Source organism: Cornus florida, unplaced genomic scaffold, assembly GCF_030987335.1.
Source record: "Cornus florida cultivar Cherokee Brave unplaced genomic scaffold, ASM3098733v1 CherokeeBrave_3.0.0_Hap2_Chr04, whole genome shotgun sequence".
In the NCBI taxonomy this organism is placed as follows: Eukaryota; Viridiplantae; Streptophyta; class Magnoliopsida; order Cornales; family Cornaceae; genus Cornus; species Cornus florida.
In genome coordinates, this window is record NW_026775574.1 from 23,089,640 (window position 1) to 23,097,473 (window position 7,834).

Below are 7,834 nucleotides of genomic sequence, written 5' to 3' on the forward strand. Positions count from 1 at the left end.
GGTAAAACTCCCTAAAAATGGTACTTAGAGTTTTTGTTTCATCAAGGAAGGTATTGTTTGCCAAAGTGAGTATGCAAGTGCATGCAATATGGTAAAATAGATACACTAACATGGCCTAAAGCCTCTTTACATTCCATTAACAAGTTTTAGCATACAAAGCCTCCATTTCTTTCAAATAAGCTACAATGGCAATACTTGAGTTTTAAAGAGAACATGCTTGTAGTCTTTCATGTTAATGGCTCTTGGCCTCATCTCATACATGTCAAATACATTGTAAAGAGTGTACTTACGTACACATTACATTAATGGAATCAAATATACACATTTTGACATATAAAGCTATAAAGGCATTTCAAGCCAATCTTCACAAAATGAAAATCTTCAAGTCCACAAGTCATCCAAGCATAATGGGAGTCTCAACTTTAATTCTTGTACCTGAAATATGCCTCAGTATCGTAGGGGTGAGTAATATAAAGCTACTCGTAGGAAATGAACATGCATCGACCTAGCATTTACAATTATATCACCTTATGGTGAAAAATGTTAAAGGGGCTCATGCCACCTAACGTCTATATCAAGTGAGACTCGGGGAGCATCCTAAGCTACCCATGCAAGTTAAAGCGAACAACGGCATCCAAGTATATATGCTCAAGTACACTAAACTATATTAAAACATGATACACGACATACAAATATACATTTCCAAGTATACTAACCATGTTAAGACAAGTCACACAATGTCTAAGCATATTACCCAAGTATACATTTTATATGAAAATCTCATAAATCAAGTATACGAACATAAGTATATTAAGCTCAACAAAATGCACATAAGACAAGTATACATGTCACAAGTATACTAAATGAAAGTCAAACTCACGGAGCAAGTCACTATAAGAAATTAGGGTTCTTGCCACAAGACACTTCGTGGCAAAAACCTTCAAATTTCGTGGCGAAAGCCTTTTAGCCACAAGAAATAGCCTCGTGGCTCAGTCGTGGGAGTAGCCCCGTCACGGATTGCCAATAACCACGACTAAAATTTTTCGTGACAAAATGTGGAACTTTTGCCACAAAATTTGAACTCGTGGTAAAATACCTCCTTTCGCCACAAGCTATTTCATGGCTAAATAATAATACTTTCGTGGCAAGTAGCAATCCCGATATAGGAATTAATCGTGTCTAATTCAATCATTTTGCCACAATAATATTTATCGTGGTAGAATAGGTCTTTTTCCACGAAATTTATTCATGGCTATAAATTTAATTGCCCACGAATATATGTCATGGCAAATATCCAAAATAGGCCACAGAGTTTTTTTCGTGGCTATAATTTTAATTGCCCACGAATATATGTCGTGGCAATTATTCAAAATAGGCTACGGAGTTTATTCGTGGCTATTCTATTATTAATAAAATAAAATTTAATTTAATAGCTAAAAATATATATTGTGGCAAATACCAAAAATAGACCACATATTTTTCGTGGTATGATAAAAATTTGTGTTAAACCTGTAAATTATTAACATTATAAACAAAAGAAATAATTTCAAAAAAAAAATATCACATCGACGTGATTATGCAAACAAATAAATACTTGATATTGCATAAATTACACCAACCAAAAAATGTATTGTTTACAACATACATAATAAAGCCCATCGCGTAAAAAAATGAGTCTTAGCATCTAAAACAATTTCAACTCCAATAATTTGGACCAAAACAAGCTAGTATCTTAAATAAAATGTTTCAAGATCTGAGACAAAAATGAGCTATATATTCCTAAACAAAGGATTCAAAGACCTGAACATACACTACTTAAAACCATCTTAAACAAAAGGAGCTTGAAGTCTTGTAGCATGAGCCCATCCAAAAATCTGCAAAACAAACAATGAATAAATACAATTAGTGCCTATGTCAAAAAAAAAATATATATATATATATATATAAAATAAATAAATAAATGACCAATACGACCATTATGTAATATTACTATATTAAAACATCAATGTATCAAATTCTAGATTACAAATTCTATTATTCATCATTAAGTAAATTCTAAGTGATATAGAATTGATTATTTCACATATCAAAATATTAATTAAGCAATCCACCAACTCAACCTATTAATGGCATCAACAACTAATTGGACAAACTTCAATCATTTCAAACAATAAATAGTCCCAACTAGTGTAAAAAAAAAAAATTTGAAAAGATCTAATATAATGAGTCAATCACTTCTAAAAGTCCGTAGCACCACAAACTTTTTGCATTTCCACATCCTTCTGTACTAACCATATTTTAAAAAATGACTCTTATCGATTTCTGTGTTAGAGCTTTGAACAATCGCCAAACGTTGCCCCTTTTTTCACCTCACAATATGGTAAAATAAGTCTCTCTCTATAGTGTGCAGGCGTGGGTTTTAAAATTTTCATGGATAAATGAGCTGCAACAATCTCCATCTAGATATGCAAAAAAAAAAAAAAAAAAAAAAAAAAAATGTACTACTTATCAAAAAAAAAATGTACTCCTACTAAAAAGCAGTAAACTAATGTCGGAAGTAAATTTCCAGAACTTCTAACTTGATGATACCTAACTATCACATGCGTATATAAAAGTGGTTATTTTAGTTTACAAAAATGACTATAATTATTTAGTACAAATTATGTCTAAGACTTTGTTGAAGACCATAACTCGTAATCATGACTATATAGAGGTGAATCCAGCAATCTGATATTGCTGATTATAAATATATATATCACACCCACTAGTATTGCTCATTGTAAATGAAAATAGAGTACTAGACAATCAAATATCAGATCTAAACATACCAAGAGTAGCAACATCAATACTCACTGCCAGTATAATTAGTCATTGTCTATAACATTCCATAGGTAAGACTAAATGTTGTTCTAAATACCCCTAATTTACTTGTATACTCAATAAAGTGATACATTAATATCAAAGGTTAATTCACAAAAATAGTCAAGAAATTGGCAGTTTCATCTTTGCAGTAAATTACTTATTTGGAGTTCAAACTTTCGTTTGAAGGAGTGTATATCCGGGTACCTGGGCGATTTCTTCTGAAGCTGAAACTTGCCTTCATTTTTCCCCCTTTCGAACTGAAAATTTGTCCAATGTTATACATTTATACCCAGGGACATGAGTAGTGATATCATTTTTCCTTACGAGTCCTCCAATCAAGTGAATATGTAAACACATGAATTGAAATCATCTCACCATAAACTAATGAAAACTTAATTTATTGAAATTATCAGCACATAGTAACATTTACAATTTTACAGGGAAAGGCAGAGATGAAAGAGAAATTAGAAAATAGCACCTGGGTTAGAGAGGGTTAGGGCTTATCCTCCATGCTTGAAGAAATAACTTCTGTGATTGAAGAAAAAAATTAGAAAATCGATGAGGTCAGAGAAGGAAGAAAGCAAAAGAATAGAGATTGATGAAAGTTTAGAGATTGAAGAAAGGAGAACAAGGCTGGGTACCTGGGTGATTTTGTTATGAAGCTGAAACTTGCGAAAGACGAAGCTCTAAACAATCATCCTTTGTGATTGAGTCAAAGTCGTGTTTGTGCTTAGAGAGGGTTAGGGTTTCATTGATGGATTCAAGAGAGAGTCGGCTAGGTTTCGTCTGATATTGAGAGGAGTACTGACGTGCGGCTTAATGAAAAAAGTAACCGCCAAGCTTAAATTTTCACTTCAAAATGAAAGTAGCATTCTGTAAGGGGCCAAGCGGCTTGTTGTAGAAAGCCCATTTTAGAAGGGGTCAGGCGGGTCTGTTGTAGAAAAATATCTTTCTACAATAGGCCATGTAAACCTATTTTCTTGTAGAAAGCCCTTTTTACAAGGGATCATATTGCCTATTGTAGAAAACCTATTTTCTTGTAGTGGGGGCACGGCTGCCCAAAAAAAAAAAAAAACAATACAGAGTATATATATATATATATATATATATATATATATATATAACAACTATAAAATTTAAAAGGCAAAAAAGAAGAAAATTATTCAAATATGCACGTTAAAAACAAGATTTTAATACTAGAAGTAAAAAAAAAAAAAAAAAAAAAAAAATTGAAAGAACTTTAAAAGGAAAAAGTTATAAAATTTTAATTGAAGAAGGAAATTTTGACCTTTTTGTTAAGGAAATTTAAGGAATTTGAAAAGAAAAAAGAGAAAATAAAGAAAAAAATAAAGAGATAATTTTAGGAATCACAAAATTTAAGGGAGCACTGCAATTTTATATATATATATATATGGAAAAAATTAAAAAAAAAATATTACTACATATATTATAGAGTGCGGGCCACATGCCCCCGGGCCTTCATTAGCTCCGTCCTTGCTTGCTAATAGATTGATCAATTAGAGATAACTTTACTTAATGATCAATGATGGAGAAGTTGGCATGACTTGCTATAAGATTGTAATTAATTGAAATATATATTTGTAGAGAACGTTTGAAAAGTTTAATTATTACCTATTACTCATAAATGTATTAATTATATAATTTTTTTAAAAAAATTTAATTATTAATTATATAATGTATTTAATTAATATATAATTTATGTTATAACTTTGTCCATTATGCGAAAAATAAGAAAAACAAAATTCAAAATATATCTAAAGTAAAAACATTTTGTTAGAAAAGTTATAAATATTTAAATTTCATTCAAAAAAACAAATTTTTTTTTTTAGTTTAGGACATTAAATTCCATGACACAAGTAGTTTTGTTTTTTAAATAAAGATTAATTCTTCAATAATGCTTTGTTCGGTAAAATAAATAAAAAATAAAAAAAATTTGGCGTATGCAATCAGCGATGGAAAAGGAGTTGCAGAGACTAGAGACAATCCGATATAGTGATATGCGGCGTATGCTGATATAAGTTTTGAACTTTTGATTCTCGCATTTGTAGAGACTAGAGAAAGATATGTATGTTTGGTTTGTAACTTTGAAAACAGTTCTCGAGAATTTAGAGAATAGAAAACTATTTTCAGATAATTATAAAAAACAGTTATCTGAAAACAGGCCTTTTATAACTGAGTTTTCAGAAAACAGTTCTCAAAATATTTAACCAAGCAAAAATTTTTGTATAATTTTCTATTTTGAATTTTCTAAAGTAGAATTTTTTGTACAGTTTTTTGTTTTTAATTTTCTGAAAACAAAACTTTGACATTGAACTAACTCATTCTTTTAGCAATGACTTTATGTGTCTATTGCTAGTGGATATAGGAACATGCATGTGAATGATGATATGATATGCATGGTCCTATAGAGATGAGCTTGAAATGGATTCATAAATACTTTAACATTGAATCCTAAACACTCACCATACTATTTACCCCTTTCTTCAGGCTTTATCCATACAAGATTGTTTAGGCTTTAAAGTATTCTTGCTTTCTTCCAATTTCTTTGAGTTGCTTGTTTGCTCATTCATTGTAGTCCAAGCTATCTTTGGATGGACTTGCATTTGGTTCCTTGCAACTTCATGTCTCTTTGTATTCATTCTTTTCCATTGATGTAATCTTTATTATTTCATTGAGGTCATTTTTTGAAGATGAATCATCTATAATACTCAATGTATATAATTAAACATTAGTCCACAAACACCATTAATGATTTGTAATCTTCAAAATCACTAAATTGTTTTTGGTTAAAGGTTTTGTGCTAACAAAATCCTATATACTTTTAAGATCTTTAATTCCATTAATTCCTAAATCACTAAATCTTTTATTTATACCCTTACTAAATAGAAGTAAAATATTGAAATTGTAAATTTATTCAAGATTTGATATATTATCTATATTTTTTTTATTATATCTTTAATTTTTAATTACTTAAAAATATTGCATTATGGATTTATATATATATAATGATTAATTTAAATTCAATTTAAGAATATTTAGTACGTTTTTTTTTTTAATCTTTTCTGTATGACAAGGAGTGGTATTTAAAAAGGGTCAAATTTAAAGGAAATGTCATTTTGCAGTTTTATTAACAATTAATTAATTTGCCTAGGGATTTGGTGTTCTAGGCCCCTTATTTAAGGAATTACAAAAACTAAATAAATAAATTAATAATAATAGTCAACAAAGATATCCTAATTGTTACGAAAACAAATTTGTTACAAAAATGGCATTTCGCCACAAGTATTGAAAATTCATGGCAAAATAGTTCCTAATTGCCATGAAAACAAATTCATTGCAAAAATGGCATTTCGCCACAAGGATTGAAAATTCGTGGCAAAAGATACTATTTGCCACGAAAAAAGTATCATTGCAAATATCTAATATATTTGGCACGAAAATAGTTTTGTGGCAATAGAGCATATCATAGCCACAACTAATAATTCGTGGCAGGATCCATCTTTTAGCCACGAGAAAAAAACTTCGTGCCAAAAAATTATATTTGCCACGAGAATAACATCGTGGCAAATTGTAAATTGATTTGCCACGAAAATATATACGTGGCAAAAGAAACATACAATTGCCACCAATGGTAATTCGTGGCATGTATAGCATTTTTGCCACAACTTTGTATGTCGTCCCTAATTTGTCGTGGCAAAATTAACATTTTACCACAAATTTTAAGGTCGTCCCTAATATTTGTGGCAAAAACTAGTATTTGCTACGAAAAATTTACTCGGTGGCAAATACTCATATATTAGCCACAAGAAATTAATTTTGTTGCCAAAAGATACTTTTTGCCACAAATTTTACGCGTGGCAAAAAATTTCGTAGCCAGAGCCCAAATTTGTTGTAGTGAGTATACAAGTTCAAGTATACTAAATAGTATTCAATTGTCCCAAACAAGCATCAATTCTCAAGCTACAAGTAATCCATGATTAACAACTTGAAATTAAATGCAAAAACAACAAATAGTGGAAAGACTATGATATGCGGTCGCTAGACCAAGCAAGTATTTTCGGGTAATTACGACTCACAAGGTACTACCTAGTATGCACTTATGACTTAGAAGACACTTGTCTCCGTACTAGAGCTAAACCCTAGCCATCACATAATATATGTCCTCACAAGCTTTCCAAAACCAATAAGTTCAAAACTTATACAAAATCAAATGCAAGTTACCATATTACATGCACAAGTAAGGTTGATTCCACACAAACCATGTCCTAGAATTCAAGTCTACATAGCATATGACATGTCAAGTCCTCAATATGCAATTTATACACAAAGCAAGAATATTTTACAACAATTGAGTCACATTATCATCCTAAGCCACAAGTACTAAATAAGCTTCAATTTAGTAACTAGTTTCTAAGGTAAACAATTGTAATATTTTAGATAAGCTATATACCTACACAAGATACATTTAAACAAGCTTTACTAATCAATGATATTCTATATCATGTTAAGTCTAAATACCATTTTAAGAGGCCACAAGTACTAAATATACTTCAAATTAGTAGCATGCTCACAAGGTAATTAGAATACTACATTTTAAGAGATTTTCAACCTAATCATGGAAAGTCTCTAGATTTTAAATCTATCCCAAACAATCTCAAATTAATCTATATTAAACAACATAGCATGCTCAATACATATATCAAATCAAAAGAGCAAAATAAGCAAGACATCATCATGTAGATTTTAATTAATTCAATTTTAATTAAATCTCTAAATTTCAAAAGTTGTTCAAATGATTCTAAATTAATATATAACAAGCACCAAATCATGGTCATACCATATCTCTAGTCTAAAATGGAATACAAGTAAAATACAATTTACTAGAATTTAAATCAAATTAAATCCATTAAATCTTTAGATTTGAAAACTCATCTAAATCATCCCAAGTCAA

The 7,834-nt window shown here is 29.9% G+C and overlaps 1 long non-coding RNA gene across 1 annotated transcript; it reads right to left on the bottom strand.

Moving 5' to 3' along the window:
* Positions 1-1,587: 1,587 nt before the first annotated feature.
* On the bottom strand, positions 1,588-3,766 carry LOC132302991 (uncharacterized). The gene is made up of 3 exons (XR_009481032.1): positions 3,504-3,766; positions 3,067-3,390; positions 1,588-1,874 (listed from the first exon to the last, which is right to left on the bottom strand). It is a non-coding gene; the product is annotated as an uncharacterized LOC132302991 (long non-coding RNA).
* Between the last annotated feature and the right edge of the window lie 4,068 nt (positions 3,767-7,834).